Here is an 18968-nt window from a genome sequence, read left to right as displayed (position 1 = left end):
CAGGTTCAAGTGATTCTCCTGCCTCAGCCTCCCAAGTAGCTGGGATTACAGGTGTGTGCCACCACACCTGGCTAATTTTTGTATTTTTAGTAGAGAAGGGGTCTTGCCATGTTGCCCAGCCTGGTCTCAAACTTCTGGGCTCAAGCGATCTGCCCACCTCAGCCTCCCAAAGTACTGGGATTACAGGTATGAGCCACTGCGCCCGGCCTAAAACTATTCTTTAAGAAATCCTTCTGTATGTCAAGCAATTACTCTAAGTTTTTTAATTTGACAATTCCATATGTTTGTATATTACCTAAAGGAAGACAAACCTGCATGCCCAGTGAAGGACTGTGAACCCCAACAGAGGACTGTAAACTGTTTTTTCATTGTATTTTGTTACATTACTTTAATGTAAATGTCTAGAGTGGCCAGGCACGGTGGCTCACACCTGTAATCCCAGCACTTTGGGAAGCGGAGGCAGGTGGATCACTTGAGGTCAGGAGTTTGAAACCAGCCTGACCAATATGGTGAAACCTCGTCTCTACTCAAAGTACAAAAATTAACCAGATGTAGTGGCATGCGCCTGTAGTCCCAGCTACTCAGGAGGCGAGACAGGAGAATTGCTTGAACTCAGGAGGCAGAGTTTGCAGTGAGCCAAGATTGTGCCACTGCACTCCAGCCTGGGCGACAGAGCGAGACTCTGTCTCAAAAATAAACAAATAAATAATAAAAATAAATAAAACAAATGCCTAGGGTTTGGTTATGCATTTGTATCCAAGACCTTAAAAAGGAAATAACTTGCCTAGGTCTCTTCCCCCAATCTTACTCTATTACACAACCAGTAACACATCTACGAATACCTATACATTTTCTTTTTTTTTTTTTTGAGACAGTCTCACTCCGTCACCCAGGCTGGAGTGCCATGGTGCAGTCTTGGCTCACTGCAACCTCCGTCTTCTGGGTTCGAGCAATTCTCCTGTCTCAGCGACCTGAGTAGCTGGGATTATAAGCATGCGCTATGACACCCAGCTAATTTTTGTTTTAGTCGAAACAAGATTTCACCATGTTGACCAGGCTAGTCTCAAACTCCTGGCCTAAGTGATCCACCCATCTCAGCCACTGGAAGTGCTGGGATTATAGGCATGAGCCACTACGCCTGGCTTATGAATACCTATACACATAAAACTGACAGATTAAATGGACAATCAAGAGTAGCTCATTTGGTAAAATACCTTTAACTTCTAAATAATCATAAACTATAATATCGACGACATTGGCATTAAATAAACAATAATTTGTCTAAAGTATCTGCTTCTGTTTTTTTTTTTTGTTTTGTTTTTTGTTTTTTTTTGAGACGGAGTCTGGCTCTGTCGCCCAGGCTGGGGTGCAGTGGCCGGATCTCAGCTCACTGCAAGCTCCGCCTCCCGGGTTTACGCCATTCTCCTGCCTCAGCGTCCAGAGTAGCTGGGACTACAGGCGCCCGCCACCTCGCCCGGCTAGTTTTTTGTATTTTTTAGTAGAGACGGGGTTTCACCGTGTTAGTCAGGATGGTCTCGATCTCCTGACCTAGTGATCCGACCGTCTCGGCCTCCCAAAGTGCTGGGATTACAGGCTTGAGCCACCGCGCCCGGCCTAAAAATAGTAATTTATGGTAGCATTTGCACACTGTGGCTGGACACAGCTTGTAATTCCAGCACAATGGGAGGCTGAGGCAGGAGGATCGCTTAAGCTCAGGAGTTCGAGACGAGGCTGGGCAATATAGGGAGACTCTGTCTCTCCAAAAAAATTTAAAAATTAGCCAGCCATGGTAGTGTGCACCTGTAATCCCAGTTACTCAGGAGGCTGAGGCAGGAGGATCACTGGAGTCTGGGAGGTCGAGGCTGCAGTGTGCCATGATCTCAACACTCCACTCTAGCCTCAGTGACAGAGTGAGACCCTGTCAAAAAAAAAGAAAAAGAAAAGCCAGGCACTGTGGCTCACACCTGTAATCCTAGCACTTCGGGAGGCCGAGATGGGTGGATCACCTGCAGTCAAGAGTTTGGGACCGGCCTGGCCAACAAGGTGAAATCTTTCTCTACTAAAAATAGAAAAATTAGCCAGGCATGGGGGGTGGCACGCACCTGGAATCCCAGCTACTCAGGAGGCTGAGGCAGGAGAACTGCTCGAACCCAGGGGGCAGAGGTTGTAGTGAGCTGAGATGGTGCCACTTCACTCCAGCATAGGTAAAGAATGAAACTCCGTCTCAAAAAAGAAAAAGAAAAAAATTGAAAGAAAATAATTTGTGCCAGGTGCGGTGGCTCACGCCTGTAATCCCAGCACTTTGGGAGGCCGAGGCGGGCGGATCACGAGGTCAGGAGATCGAGATCATCCTGGCTAACAGGATGTAGTAGAAACCCGGTCTCTACTAAAAATACAAAAAAAAAAAAAAAATTAGCCGGGCATGGTGGCGGGCACCCGTAGTCCCAGCTACTCGGGACGCTGAGGCAGGAGAATGGCGAGAACCTGGGAGGCAGAGCTTGCAGTGAGCCAAGATCGTGCCACTGCACTCCAGCCTGGGCGACAGAGTGAGACTCTGTCTCAAAAAAAAAAAAAGGAAATTATTTGTATATTATGCACCCTACCAATATCTTTTGATATGGTAGCAAATCTCGACATAAATATGCCATTCATGGCTGTGGGGGAGGGGACAAGAAAATTTACAAACAACAATAATTCTAAATAAGAAATCTGTGGCCAGGCACAGTGGCTCATGCCTGTAATCCCAGCACTTTGGGAGGCCGAGGCAGGTGGATCACGAGCTCAGGAGATCGAGCCCATCCCGGCTAATGCGGTGAAACCCCGTCTCGGCTAAAAATACAAAAAGTTAGTCGGAAATGGTGGGGGGCGCCTGTAGTCCCAGCTACTCAGGAGGCTGAGGCAGGAGAATGGCATGAACCCAGGAGGTGGAGCTTGCAGTGAGCCGAGATTGTGCCACTGCACTCCAGCCTGGGCGACAGAGCGAGACTCCATCTCAAAAAAAAAGAAAAAAGTTACAAAGATTGTTAAAATCACTTTTTAAAACTTGCAAACCTAACACTGTATCCGATATGAGATGTGATCCTTATGAAAAGTTAAAAAAAGAAAAATTCTGAACAGTTGTCAGTAAATTTGTGCTTAAAAAAACTAAATCAAAGGCCGGGCGCAGTGGCTCACGCCTGTAATTTCAGCACTTTGGGAGGCCGAGGCGAGTGGATCACCTGAGGTTGGGAGTTCGAGACCAGCCTGACCAACATGGAGAAACCTCGTTTCTACTAAAAATACAAAATTAGCTGGGCCTGGTGGCACATGCCTATAATCCCAGCCACTAGGGAGGTTGAGGCAGGAGAATTGCTTGAACCTGGGAGGCGGAGGTTGCGGTGAGCCGAGATCGTGCTATTGCACTCCAGCCTGGGCAACAAGAGTGAAACTCCGCCTCAAAAAAAAAAAACACTAAACCTCACTTCTAGAAAAATTACAAAACTACGCTAAAATTTGGGTCCAGACAGGACCAAATATCTACGTAATCAATGCCAACACATATTTCTGAGCTTGAATAGATAAAGACGCTGTTCTGGCTGGGCAAAGTGGCTCACGCCTATAATCCCAGCACTTTGGGAGGCCAAGGTGGGTGGATCACCTAAGCTCAGAAGTTCAAGACCAGCCTGGCCGGCTGGGAACAGTGGCTCACGCCTGTAATCCCAACACTTTGGGAGGCCGAGACAGATGGATCACTTGAGGTCGGGCGTTCAAGACCAGCCTGACCAACATGGAGAAATCCCATCTCTATTAAAAATACAAAATTAACCAGGCATGGTGGTGCATGCCTGTAATCCCAGCTACTTGGGAGAATGAGGCAGGAGAATCGCTTGAACCCGGGAGGCAGAGGTTGTGGTGAGCCGAGATCATGCCATTGCACTCCAGCCTGGGCAACAAGAGCGAGACTCTGTCTCAAAAAAAAGACAAACCAGTCTAGCCAACATAGTGAAACCCCGTCTCTACCAAAATACAAAAATTAGCCGGGCGTGGTGGCAGGCACCTGTAATTCCAGCAACTTGAGAGGCTCAGGCAGAATTGCTTGAACCCAGGAGGCTGACGTTACAGTGAGCCGAGATCGCGCCACTGCACTCCAGCCTGGGCAACAGAGTAAGACTCTGTATCAAAAGAAAGAAAAAAGAAAAACAGACTGTTCTCCTACGAATATTAATTTAGAAACCTAACTCATTCACTTTCTAAATCCTTATTTTTATGTAACTCAATTGATAAAGCAGAAGGCAGCCAAACAAAGCCATTCCAACAGTTTCCAAAATTTGCATTCCACAGGATTGTGAGTTCACACTAAAAGCCTGCTGGGCTTGCACTGTATCCCTCTTGGTGGCTGAAATGGGGAGAGGCTTCCCAACACCTGCAAAGGCTACCTGAGTCTCCCAGGTAGGTCACAACCCCTTGGGCCTGCTGTGGCTTCCTGGCAACTACCACCCAGGTCACCCACTGAGGCCCTCCAGCACTCAGCCTGGGTAGCAAGCCCCTCACCAACTAGCAGACTGCACTGCCTCTGCACCCACCTGTTGCCTGGACCATTGCTTTCCAGCAATTCTATATTGTGACTTTTATGAGATTACCCAGTCTCTTTAGTCCCATCAGAAGGACTCAGGGGAGGCCACATAAACTACTCATTCTTAGTTTAAAACATATAAACTAAGCCTTAAAATTGAAATACTGGCCGGGCGCGGTGACTCACGCCTGCAATCCCAGCACTCTGGGAGGCCAAGGTGAGTGGATCACCTGACGTCGTGAGTTCGAGACCAGGCCTGACCAACATGGAGAAACTCCGTCTCTACTAAAAACACAAAATTAGCTGGCCGTGATGGCACCTGCCTGTAAACCCAGCTACTCAGAAGGTTGAGGCAGGAAATTGCTTGAACCCGGGAGGCAGAGGTTATGGCACTGAACTCCAGCTTGGGCAACAGAGGGAGACTCTGTCTCAAAAAATAAATAAATAAATAAATAAATGAATAAATAAACAAATTTAAAAAGTTGAAATACTTAGAAAACATAATTCAAGACAATTTAATATGCAAACTTTCCAATTATTCCTAAAGATTCACAATCAGGCCAGGTGCAGTGGCTCACACCTGTAATCCTAGCACTTTGGGAGGGGGAGGCCGAGGCAAGAGGATCACCTGAGCTCAGGAGTTTGAGACCAGCCTGGGCAGCTTGGAGAGACCTCATCTCTTAAAAAGGGAAAAAAAAAGATTCATGGCCGGGCACAGTGGCTCACACCTGTAATTCCAGTACTTTGGGAGGCTGAGGCGGGTGGATCACAAGGTCAGGAGATTGAGACCAGCCTGGCCAATATGGTGAAACCCCGTCTCTACTAAAAATACAAAAATTAGCTGGAAGTAGTGGCACGCACCTGTAGTCCCAGCTACTCTGGAGGCTGAGGCAGAAGAATTGCTTGAACCAGGGAGGCAGAGGTTGCAGTGAGCCGAGATCGCGAGATTCTGTCTCAAAAAAAAAAAAAAAAAAATCAAAATCGCAAAAACCATATATGATATCGTCTATATAGAAAAAAAAAAAAAGAGGTTGAAAAACATCAAACAAAATAATCTGACCATCCTTGCTTTTTTCATTATTAATGAATGCAAGAAATACTATTTTAGAGAATTATGGCAATTTGCACATTTTTTGTTAACTATGTGTCAAAAAAAAAAACCTGAGGGAAATGAATTTGACATATGCCATATGCAATCTGTGACACTGAAACTTGCAAAAGTATTTGTTGATCATGTATTCCCTCAATCCTGATACCAATACACAGCTTCCTTGACATGAAAACACATCTAAATGTGTTTTCAATATCTACAAAATGAAATAGGAAACCATAAATCCAAACTGATAAGTTGACAGTTTGACAAGTTTAATTTCCCCAGTCTCAAATACTTAACCAACTTATAGGAAAATTAAATACAATCATGATACAAGCACAAAATAAAGTCATAGTCTGTTACCCAACATTTTTCCTTGATTTACAACACATGGGGATTTTTTTTGGTAGTTATTTTTTTTTTTTCTTTTTGAGACGGAATTTCACTCTTGTTGCCCAGGCTGCAGTGCAATGGCACGATCTCAGCTCACTGCAACCTCCGCCTCCCAGGTTCAAGCAATTCTCCTGCCTCAGCCTCCCAAGTAGCTGGGGTAACAGGAATGCACCACTATGCCCGGTTAATTTTTGTATTATTAGTAGAGACAGGGTTTCGTCATGTCGGCCAGGCTGGTCTCAAACTCCTGACCTCAGGTGATCCACCCGCCTCAGCCTCCCAAAGTGTTATGATTATAGGCATGAGCCACCAGGCCTGGCCTAACACATGGTTTTAATAAATACATGACCAAATCCTTATCAATGTTCACAAAAATAAATTCTATCTAGACTACATTTAGTCTAATTCATAATTTTTCTTTGTTGTTAAATAGCAAAACAAATGTCTCCATTGACCCTTTCTCCATGTGCTTGCTCTTGGAGCAGAAGGAGGCACTGTCCATCTACACAAACTCCTTCAGTAGCATAACACTGAGAGCTATCCTCATTGACAACTCTTCGAGTACTGACATCTTATTAAAAAGAACCTTCTTATTAAAAAAGTCTTGCATTTACTTGGTTCTTTACTGTGCTTTAACATATATTACTTCATTTTCATTCTTAAAAGTTCTCTACGATGTTAGCAGGCTGTGATTATTCCCATCTGAGAAATGATGAAACCAAGGCTCAGAAATGGAAATAAATTTTCTAAGGTCAAACAGCAAATAAGTGCAACGAACTGACTGCAAGTTTTGTATCCCGGACCCAGATCCCAAATATAACTGACCTCTTTGCTAGGCTCTCCAGCTGCCAAAAAAAGAAAAGAGAAGAGAAGAAAAAAAGAAAAAAGTTCACACCAAGGCTCACTAAACAAGAAACAAATCTTCTCTCCACTAGGTAAAGAATTCTGATCAATTTTTCAGAAATGTATAACATGTTATTTAAGATGTTCCAGAATGCATGGAAAAAAAAAAAAAATAGCAAGGTTAGAAATCCTTTCTTAAGAAGCCTAAAATGAGTAACAAAACTTAAAAACGACCCAAGAAAACTGCAAACCAGCTTCATTTAAGAGTATTGATGAAAATTTCCTTTTTAAAATGAACAAACTCCAGGCCAGGTGCAGTGGCTCACGCCTGTAATTCCAGCACTTTGGGAGGCCGAGAGGTAAGGAGTTCGAGACCAGCCTGGTCAACAGGGTGAAACCCCACCTCTACTAAAAATACAAAAATTACCCAGACGTGGTGGCGGGCACCTGTAGTCCCAGCTACTCAAGAGGTTGAGGCAGTATAATTGCTTGAACCCGGGAGGCGGAGGTTGCAGTGAGCCGAGATTACATCACTGCACTCCAGCCTGGGCAACAGAGAGAAACTGCATCTTTTAAAAAAAAAAAGAAAGAAAAACAAAAAGTGCCAAGATCATGAAAATCAAGACCATGAAGATCAAGGAAAAAAAAAAATCAAGATCATGAAAATCCTTCTCAAATCCATATTTGAGATTGAAGGATGCTTAAAAGAACTAAAACAAGAATATACATTGCACAATTCTGCACTGGATACTTTTGCTACCAAGAACATTAATTACTATAACAAACAGTGAAATATGAAGAATCTAAAAATTAGATGACAGTAATATATCAGTGTTAATTTCCTGATTTTGATGGATATACTGCAGTTACAGAGAAAAATGTAGGAAATACACATTGAGTTATTGAGGAGTGAGGGAGCATGAAGACAACCATTTGTGTAAAAAAAAAAAATTTAAACATAAACATAAATTTATATACAATATCTCTAAAATTCCCTAAAAGAAACCTTAACAGGGGTTTACCAGAAGAAAGGAACTAGCTGTCTAAAGGCTAAAAGTGAGAACCATGTACATTTTACCCTTTCATACCTTCTGAATTTTATATCTTGTTATACACCTTGTACTGCCTATTTGAAAATAATAAAAGAAATATTATATGTGTATACATAATACAAATTTAGAAAAATACATAAAAATTATCAAAAAAGGAAAATGAATTTACCTATCTCAGGGCCAGATTCTTCCTGCTAACGAAAGCTGCCTGAATATTATAGACTGAGAGGTATCACTTTACGTGCCCAAATTTTAGGGAAGGATTCCTTTTTGAAAGTTAAATAGATGGCCGAGCACAGCAGCTCATGCCTATAATCCCAGCACTTTGGAAGGCTGAGGCGGACAGGTCATCTGAGGTCAGGAGTTCAAGACCAGCCTGGACAACATGGCCAAACCCTGCTTCTATTAAAAACAGCAAAACCCCATCTCTACTAAAAATACAAAAATTAGCAAGGCATGGTGGCAGGCGCCTGTAGTCCCAGCTACTCAGGAGGCTGAGGCAGAAAAATCGCTTGAACCTGGGAGGCAGGGGTTGCAGTGAGCCGAGATCATGCCATTGCACTCCAGCCTGGGTGACAGAGCAAGACACCGTCTCAAAAAAAAAAAAAAAAAAGCAAAAAAGAAAGTTAAATAAACTACCCGCCTACCTGCAAAAAAAAAAAACTTCAGTTCACCCATTCAAAGAGATGCCTGCGACCTTTCAAAGTATCTGATGGACTCTCAAAACAGAACAGAATCAACAATACACTAACGATCAGACAAAGCATGTCCTCGGAACTGGAATTTAAACAAACATTTAGTACAAAAACGAATGAAAAGATGGAGGAAAAAAGGGAGCCAAATGAAGGAATGTATCTGCTTCTTCCTTGCTCAACAAGAGAAAGCGCACTGGCAGAGAAGAACGTTCTGATAAGCAGAGGTGAATGTTCAAGGGTCAGGGAAGCCCAGCAGGTTAAAAAAAAAGAAAACATCCTGTTCAACACTACCCATCAGCTGGGGCCTACCTGTCACCAAACAATGTGTGATCATTTACGTGCTTTCCCAGGGACCAGGACTTTCTAGAAACAGCCCTAATGGGCAGACACAGCACTTGAGATCCAGGTTCTAGTTCTTCTTGCCAGTTTAACTAGGGAACGACGCCGAAGACATTAGTCTTCCAATGCCTGACACTCTCGGTCAACTGGAAAAGTTCTTATTTCTAAATGTTCAATGCTAAAAGTGGGAGGACTATGAACCCCCATAAAATGTCCCACAAAGAGACCTTCACCAAAGGGGGCCAACTGTCCTAACTCTGACAGTTCTAATTTCAAAAGTTTTCCCATTCTTTCCCAGTAAACAGCAAATCAATACTTAAAATGATAGCTTTTTGTACGATTATCATATATAAGTTGAGCATCTCCAATCCAAAAATCTGAAATACTCCAAAATCTGAAAGTTTTGAGGGCAAACATGACACTCAAACTAAATGCTCATTTCAGATTTCAAATTCTCAGATTACAGATGCTCAACTGTAAATATAATGCAAATATTCCCAAATCTGAAAAAAATCCAAAATTCACGTATTTCAGATAAGGAATACTCAACCTACAGAATATATTTTCATATATTTTAAAATATTTACTTTGCCAGACACAGTGGCTCATGCCTATAATCCCAGCACTTTGGGAGGCTGAGGTGGGCGGATTACCGAGGTCAGGAGTTCGTGACTAGCCTGGCCAACATGGTGAAACCCTGTCTCTACTAAAAGTACAAAAATTAGCCTGGTGTGGTGGCGCACCCCTGTACTACCAGCTACTCGAGAGACTGAGGCAGGGGAATAACTTGAACCCAGGAGGAGAAGGTTGCACTGAGCCAAGATCATGCCACTGCACTCCAGCCTCGGTGACAGAGCAAGACTCCATCCCCCCGAAAAAAAAAAAGAAAAAGAAAACAGAGGACAGCACAGGTGGTAAAGTTTTGTGAAACTTTTGTTTCAATTTTATATATTTGTGTGTGTTGGGTCATGATGGGTAAGATGTATTTCTTATGTGTGTCCTGGTTTTACAGTTTCTATTTTTGTATACATGTAAAAGTCATTAATTTGTGCAACAAATGTTTGTTGAGCACCTATACTATAGTGCTGGTGAGGCAACAGTGTGCTATACAGAAGTAATAGAAGGGAATAAAAATACTTAGTCTCTGCCCTTGTAGAATCTTTACAGGGTAGAAACAATCAAATAATCACATAAATATATGACTATAAACCACTAAGTGTTAGGGAAAAATATAGGGAATTAAGATAGATCATCATTAGGGAAGCTGATTTAATTGGAAAAGAGAAATGAGTAAACAGGTCAGGTTTCTCTGAAGAAGTACATTCAAGTAGAGATCAGAAAGATGTATGAAAAGGAGGAAAATGAGAGGAGAAATCAGTCAGGCAAAAAACGGCACATTCAGAAAGTTGTATACAGTTTGAAGAAAAGAAAAGCCAATAGGTAGAGAGAAAATGAAGAACTATCTAGATAAGACTTGGGTGGAGCTTGGGGTAGAAAGAGATATGGCAGGAATTTTAAATATCCTGAGGCCTATGAGAATAATCCAATAGGCATTTTAAAGATCAGGCTGAAAAGAGATTGGAGGGAGGCTGGGAGTGAATGGTAGGATAACTGTATTATTCCTGAAGCAAAAGTGACAAGGTGTAAGTGATACTTTGGATGTGAGGGCTGAGGAACCATAAAGTGTTGGATAACTCATAATGAAATGAGTGAGCAATGAAATGAGATGAGATGCATGAGAAATCCCAGAGAAGCAGAGCTGAGAGGAAAGATCAGAGTTCCATTTGTTACAGTTAACAAGTAGAGATGCCAAATTAATACCTGGAACTGGATGGAGATATAAAAAAAGAAGTCATTAGCACAAACGCTTTGATGACTCATCATTCTGCTCCTTAAACATCCACCCATAGTAATATACAATATAAAACCAGAAGAATTCAGAATAAATTTGAGACTTTATGCAGTAGCAGCTCGTAAATACCATAGTAGCTGAAATACCATGTGTATCTGAACAGTATACAGTGCAACAGTATAACTAAACATTCACACTCTTTTTTTTTTTTTTTTTTTTTTTTGAGGCGGAGTCTCGCTCTGTCGCCCAGGCTGGAGTGCAGTGGCCGGATCTCAGCTCACTGCAAGCTCCGCCTCCCGGGTTCATGCCATTCTCCTGCCTCAAGACTCCCAAGTAGCTGGGACTACAGGCGCCGGCCACCTCGCCCGGCTAGATTTTTGTATTTTTTAGTAGAGACGGGGTTTCACCGGGTTAGCCAGGATGGTCTTGATCTCCTGACCTCGTGATCCACCCGTCTCAGCCTCCCAAAGTGCTGGGATTACAGGCTTGAGCCACCGCGCCCGGCCCACACTCTTAAAATAACCCATTTCTATGAAATCATAGGGAATCTGGCCTATTGTGTTCACTGCTGTCCACATCTGACACAGTGTATGGCACATAGTACAAGTTAATCTACTGAAGAATTGTATTCACTACTATGCAGAATAAACCACCCATCAAAAATAAAACAAACAGTGCAAACAATGAGCAACGGTGCAAGGGGAATCTTTGTACTATGAAACATACAAATCAACCAATTAGGACATTTTTCAAGGAAAAAGGGAAAAGAGTTATTTAGCACTTAGTGCTCATACCCTAATAGTCTATATTCTGTTCTATGCTACTCTATATCTAATGCTATATTCTGTTCTCTAAGAATTAGCTGAATTTCAGCATCAGAAATTCCAACTGGGCAGCCTATTGTAAGTACTCCTACCATTCTCTAGAAGTCTCTGAGTAATACGAGAAATAGCTAAAATGTAATAAAAGCTTGATGCTGAAACTATAACAAAATCTCATCTAAGTTATTAAAACAAAACAAAAACTGTTAAAAGTGCATTATGGCCGGGAGCAGTGGCTCATGCCTGCAATCCCAGCACTTTGGGAGGCCGAGGTGGGCAGATCACCTCAGGTCGGGAGTTCGAGACCAGCCTGACCAACATGGAGAAACTGCTGTCTCTACTAAAAATAAAAAATTAGCCGGGCATGGTGGCACAAGCCTGTAAGCCCAGCTACTCAGGAGGCTGAGGCAGGAGAACTGCTTGAAACTCGGAGGCAGAGGTTGCAGTGAGCCAAGATCACTACATTTGTACTCCAGCCTGGGCAACAAGAGGGAAACTCCATATCAAAAAAAAAAAAAAAAGGGAATTCTCCAATGTGAAAATGGCAATAACTGATTATTTTTCTTTTTCCTCTATCTTCTCCTGTTTCCCAGCTTTTCTAACAAACATGAATTTTTATTCACTTACTTTCCCTGATCACAAAGGTAACACTGATTCATAGGAGAAAATTTAGAAAATGCTCATAAACACAAAGGAAACAAATTACCCACAATTCCATCACCCAGAAGTTACCAACTATTGTCAATATTTTTGTGGAAACTTTTCTCTGAGCATGCATGAAGGTAGGAAGGGAAGAGAGATACATAAATAATGGCATGATTACTTAAGACTATGAAGGAGACTACAGAGCGCTCCTATGGCCAGTGTGCAGGGTTGAGGGATGACTAACTTGAAGAAGTTGACAACTGAGCTGAGCTTCCTGAAGGGTGAGATGGAATCAACCAAAGAAGTACAACTGGGGTAGCAGTCCAGGCACAGGGAACAACAGCATGGGCAGAGTACCAAGCCCATTCAGGGAACTAGGAAGAAAGATGAGTTTGGCAGGAAGGAGACTGGCTGGGCAAAGTCACACACAGAGCTGATAATCAGGAGCTATTCCCTAGAGAAAGCAGCCTTGAAGCAGGAGCAGCGGGGATAGGCTTCCTTAACGGAATTATTCTGACTGTTAGTATGGGGAAAGGATTAGGCCCAGCAAGTGTGGATTTAGAAGGTTGTAACCCCCGAAGGGTAAGGAGGATAAGGAAGTAGGGAATCTTCAGGGGGTGGAGAAGTAAAAAAGACAATGACCTGGCCGGGTGTGGTGGCTCATGCCTGTAATCCCCCAGTACTTTGGGAGGCTGAGGCAGGCGGATCACCTGAGGTCAGGAATTCGAGAGCAGTCTGGCCAACATGGTGAAACCCTGTCTCTCCTAAAAACACAAAAATCAGCTGGGCGTGGTGGCAGGCGCCTGTAATTCCAGCTACTTGGGAGGCTGAGGCAGGAGAATCGCTTGAACCCAGGAGGCGGAGGTTGCAGTGAGCCGAAATCACGCAACTGCACTCCAGTTTGGACAACAAGAACAAGACTCCAGCTTAAAAAAAAAAAAAAAAAAGACAATGACCTAATATTTTAAATTTATATTTTAGGCTCCACAAAATGGTATAGATTTGTAGGGATAAAAAACATACAGTGACTTTATTATATACCTCCTTATTATATACCTCCTAAGAAATTCATATCAGAAATAGAGCTTGCAGGCCAAGCACAGTGGCTCACACCTGTAATCCCAGAACTGTGGGAAGTCAAGGCAAGATGATCACTTGAGCCCAGAATTTTGAGACTAGCCTGGGCAACACAGTGAGATCCCATCTCTACAAAAAGAATTCTTTTAATTGAAAAAAAAAGAAAGAACAATGAAAACACATGGACACAGGGAGGGGAACATCACACACCGAGGCCTGTTAGGGGGTGGGGCGCTGGGGGAGGGATAGCATTAGAAGAAATACCTAATATGGCCGGGCGCGGTGGCTCACGCTTGTAATCCCAGCACTTTGGGAGGCCGAGGCGGGCGGATCACAAGGTCAGGAGATCGAGACCATGGTGAAACCCTGTCTCTACTAAAAAATAGAAAAAAATTAGCCGGGCGCAGTGGCGGGCGCCTGTAGTCCCAGCTACTCGGGAGGCTGAGGCAGGAGAATGGCGTGAACCCAGGAGGCGGAGCTTGCAGTGAGCCGAGATTGCGCCACTGCACTCCAGCCTGGGCGACAGAGCGAGACTCCGTCTCAAAAAAAAAAAAAATTTAAAAAAAAAAAAAAAAAAAAGAAATTCATATCAGAAATAGAGCTTGTAGGCCAAGCACAGTGGCTCACACCTGTAATCCCAGAACTGTGGGAAGTCAAGGCAAGATGATCACTTGAGCCCAGAATTTTGAGACTAGCCTGGGCAACACAGTGAGATCCCATCTCTACAAAAAGAATTCTTTTAATTGAAAAAAAAAGAAAGAACAATGAAAACACATAGACACAGGGAGGGGAACATCACACACCGAGGCCTGTTAGGGGGTGGGGCGCTGGGGGAGGGATAGCATTAGAAGAAATACCTAATGTAAATAATGAGTTGATGGGTGCAGCAAACCAACATGGCACATGTACACCTATGTAACAAACCTGCACGTTGTGCACATGTACCCTAGAACTTAAAAGTATAATAAAAAAAAGAAAAATGGCCGGGCATGATGGCTCACGCCTGTAATCCCAGCACTTTGGGAGGCTGAGGTGGGCGGATCACGAGGTCAGGAGATTGAGACCATCCTGGTCAACATGGTGAAACCCTCTCTCTACTAAAAATACATAAAAATTAGTTGGGCGTGGAGGCACATGCCTGTAATCCCAGCTACTCCGGAGGCTGAGGAGGAGCATTGCTACAGGGAGTTGGAGGTTGCAGATTGCAGTAAGCCAAGATCACACCACTGCACTCCAGCCTGGGTGAAAGAGGGAGACTCCGTCTCAAAAAAAAAAAAAAGAAAAAGAAAAAAGAAGAAGAGGTTGGGGGAGAAGCATTAAATATTAATATTTAACAAAAGGGAACATAAATTTTTCAGTAGATATTGAGCTTAATCAAAGCACAGAATGTACGTGTCTTATCACTATATCCCTAATAAATATAGAGCAAATAAGTGAATATCAAGGGAATAACCATGAGCAGTATAAAGACTGTGCTAACAGGAAGGGATGATCAGGCCAGGTGCAGTGGCTCACACCTGTAATCCTAGCACTTTGGGAGGCTGAGGCAGGCAGACTGCTTGAGCCCAGGAGTTTGAGACCAGCCTGGGTACCATGGCAAGATCAGAAAAATTAGCCAGGCATGATGGCATGCACCTGTAGTCCCACCTACTTGAGAGGCTGGGGCTGGAGGATTGCCAGAGCACAGGAGGCAAAGAGGTTGCAGTGAGCCGAAACTGTGCCACTGTTGCACTCCAGCCTGGGCATCAGAGTTAGACCCTGTCTCCAAAAAAAAAAAAAAAAAGAACAGGATGATCTTAATAATGACATCCAGAGGCCAGGCGCAGAGGTTCACGCCTATAATCCCAGCACTTTGGGAGGCTGACGTGGGCAGATCATCTGAGGTCAGGAGTTCAAGACCAGTCTGGCCAACACGGTAAAACCCTGTCTCTACAAAAACACAAAAATTAGCCAGGCATGATGGCAGGTGCCTGTAATCCCAGCTACTGGGTAGGCTGAGGCAGGAGAATCGCTGGAACCTGGGAGGTGGAGGTTGCAGTGAGCCGAGATCGCGCCATTGGCACAGAGTGAGACTCCATCTCACAAAAAGAAAAAAAAAAAGACATCCAGAAAAAGAAAACACAGCACTAGCCATAGGATAAAGCCTCACTTTAGAGAACTGAAGTTGGTAATGGAGCAGGGAAAGGTCAACACGATCCTTCAAGGATTGAAAGAGTATTCCCCAAGACTATCACTCCTTACGCATGCAGTCATTCAACAGAAGATGTTTAACCCACCAATTATAAATATATATACCCAAGAGTAAAGAAAACACATGTCCACACAAAAACTAGTTCACAAATATTCATAGCAGCATTATTCAGCCAAAAGTAGAGATAACACAAATGTCTATCAACTGATGAATAAACAAAATGTGATGTATCCATAATAGAATATTAGCCATTAAAAGGAATGAAGTACTGATACAGGCTGCAACATGAATGAACTTTAAAAAACACTATGCCAAGTGAAAGAAGTCACTCACAAAAGACCAGATAGTGTATGATTCCACATATATAAAATGTCCAGAATAGCCAAATCTATTGAGACAGACAGCAGATTAGTGGTTGCCTAGGGATAGAAGGGGAGAGAATTGGAGGGAACTAGGCAATGACAGCTAATAGGAACATAGCTTCTTTTGGGGATGATAAAAAAAATTTTTTAAATTCATTGTAGTGATGGTTGCACAAGACTATTCATTTACTAAAAGTTATTTTTTATTTATTTATTTATTTATTTGTATTTTTACTTTTTTTGTTTGAGATGGGAGTCTCAGTCTGTCACCCAGGCTGGAGTGCAGTGGCGCCATCTCGGCTCACTGCAACTTCCGCCTCTCGGGTTCAAGTGATTCTCCTATCTCATCTGGGATTTCAGGCGCCCGCCACCACGCCCGGCTAATTTTTGGATTTTTAGTAGAGACGGGGTTTCGCCATTTTGGCCAGGCTGGTCTTGAACTCCTGACCTCAGGTGATCCACCCGCCTCGGCCTCCCAAAGTGTTGGGATTACAGACACAAGGAGCCACGGCTCCTGGCCTGATTTTCAACTTTATAAAAGCAACTGACTAAAGTCTGTTAATAAAAAGAAGTAAGACTTCGGTTTAAATTGTACTGCATTACCAAGTTTGTGGGGTACAGTAGAAGCTTACGTCAAAACTCTTCATAACACTGAAATTGGGAGAAAAAGGACCTAAAAACCCGAACAAGCGTGTAATCCGTTCCAAAACAAACTATGGGAGGGCTGCGCGGAAGCCAGCAAGGTAAGAAAACAAGCGATAATCGCAAAGGAGAGCCGACTGCTTGCTAGTAAAAAATGGATCTTTAAAAATTAAAAACACTAGTTTTCAACCACAGCACTTCGAAATGAGAATATCAGTCACCGTTGCCATAGAAACAGTAAAGCCAAGTTGCCCGGAATTTAAACATTTTTTTAAATACCGCAAACTGAAATGGGTGAAAATAGGGCAAAGTTTAGTGTGAACCTAAGTGGCCGGAACCTACTAGTAACTTTCACCGGGATAAAGGTGACTCTGCTTTTCTAACCTACATTTCCGAACAGTGCTTTATAAATCACCTCTCGAGGTTAGTTTATCAAGTGCAAAAAAAGTTTACCCTGTCTCTTCCGGAAAAAGGAACCTGACAAAACCCCTCCCGGAATCGCCCACAATCAGAGCGAGTCAGCGCAGGCTTGCACCGCGCAGCGAAGAGGGAGCCGAGCATCGAGTCCACGCGGAAAGCATCTGAATCCCGCCTGCTGGCTTTACTGGCAGAGCACGCAGGAAAAACCCCAAGCTCCAGCCTGCAGCCCCGGCCTGTGTGGCTCCCTCCTCCACGTCCCCACTGCACGCCACGTTCTGTGCCTGGCAGTCCACGCGCCCTAATCCAACTCGCATTTATTAAGCACCCGCTGTCTACACCGCATCATGGTTCCTCCATGCACTGCAAGAAGAAATGGCCCCATGCCGGGGGAAAGAAACACCAAAAGGACAGCCGCGAGGGCTGAAGACGACCCCGAATGACGGGCTGACTGCCTGCAACGGGTGGTCAGGAGAGGAGCTCCCACCCTCACCCCGCGGGTCGTGACACTCCCAGGGAAGGGAGGGCCCCGAGGGGTGCACCAGGCCCGGCCTTCCTGGAGTCAGCCACAGACCGACTGGGGGCATTAAGAGGTCCGCATCCCCGGACCGCCCGAGCGCTCCTGTGCCCCAAGGAGGCGACCCCGACTCCGGATCCAGGGAAAACGGCGAGCGCGGGCACCGAACCTCGGTAAGGGTCGGAGCGGGCTGTCACCGGCCCCCGCATCCCTCCCCTGCGGCCGCGGCCGGCCGCTCCCTCCCCAGCGTGACAGTCGCGGCAGTCACGGACGGAGCGTCTCTGCCCCGGCGTCGCCGCTCGCCCGGACGCCAGCACCCCCATGCCGCACGCGGAGGGGGGCAGTGCCGGGAAGACCTCTCCGGCCCCTCCCCCCGCCCTGGCCTCCGGACTCCGGAAAAGCGGTTACCTGGCGCGCGGGCTGGGGCGAGAGCACGACCCGGTGGAGGAGGAAAAGAAGAAGACAGTGGCCTCCGGCCCAGGGAGATTTGGGAAATTCGGAAGACTTGTTCCGCACTAGGTGACAGCTGTTCGCTGCGCACGCGCACAGGACCCGGCCGCCCGATCACTGCGCCGCGCCTCACCCTCCCGTCGAGGCGGTGGGTGGGAGGCAGCGGCGAAGGCGCGCACACCGCCGGCTCTCCCTGCGCGAGGGCGCGCGCGCCGTCACGTGACCGCTGGGGCCCGCACTTGGTGAATCACGTGAGCTTACAAACAGCTTAAAGGTGCCCGGCACGCTCTTGGTTTGGGCTCAACTTCCGCGCTTTGGTTAACTTGGGCTTGCTGGTTCGCATCTTCTTGTCCTTTGGACACAAGCATATCCCATTCTTTCCGGAGGGGGAAGGTACTCGCGTAGAAGGAGAAAACAGGTGCACAGAACCTTGCCCGGAAGCGCCTGCTGGGGTCCCGCAGGGCTGGACCTGATGTAGTCCACGCGCCACACGTCCTCCTGGGCTCCGACGCGCACCTATGGCGGCCTCCGACGCGCGAACGTCAGCGTGGCGTTGCCAGGGGTGGAGCCTCGGAATGTCCTGGAGAGCCTGGCGAGAAAGTCGGGGCTCGCAGCTGTCCGGCGATGACAGCGCTGTGTGCCCGTTCTCCCTTCACCCGGTGGCCGGGACCTCTGAACCTCCTTCCCACAATGGGAGATCCCGAATGGGCGAAGAGTATCTGCGTGTCCCAAACCTTTAACAAGTAACTACTGAGCAGGAGCGTTTTGTCAGCCTCTGGAAGCGAAACTGTCCGGTGTTCGAGTCAGCCTTCACCGAGCACGTCCCGCCCCGACCCGCCCAAGTGTGCTCTTAAGATAAGGAGGCACAGAGGTGACCCAAATAGGAAACCCGGGCTGGCGGTCCCTCAAAAACTAGAGTTGATAACAATTTGGCCTGAACTGAAGTGACTAGAAATGCAGGTGCCTCCAGCGTCTGAGACTTAGATAAGTTAACGTCCTACAACTTGTTGCTTCTCTGTAACTCCGC

At 45.2% G+C, this 18968-nt stretch overlaps 1 protein-coding gene across 6 annotated transcripts in view; it reads right to left on the bottom strand.

The window, feature by feature from the left end:
- KDM4C (lysine demethylase 4C) overlaps positions 1-18448 on the bottom strand; it is a 414378-nt gene extending 395930 nt beyond the window's left edge. For 2 of the 6 annotated variants that reach the window (XR_012094785.1, XR_012094786.1), the window contains exon 1: positions 17900-18448. The gene's annotated coding sequence lies outside the window, so the exon portion shown is untranslated. Of the gene's footprint in view, positions 1-5413; positions 5506-17899 lie in introns of all 6 variants that reach the window. The other 4 variants (XM_073021565.1, XM_073021567.1, XM_073021568.1 and 1 more) reach the window with 3 other exon arrangements.
- Positions 18449-18968: the final 520 nt, after the last annotated feature.

Source organism: Chlorocebus sabaeus, chromosome 12 (assembly GCF_047675955.1).
Source record: "Chlorocebus sabaeus isolate Y175 chromosome 12, mChlSab1.0.hap1, whole genome shotgun sequence".
NCBI lineage: Eukaryota > Metazoa > Chordata > Mammalia > Primates > Cercopithecidae > Chlorocebus > Chlorocebus sabaeus.
This window is presented reverse-complemented; position numbering and strand designations above follow the sequence as displayed.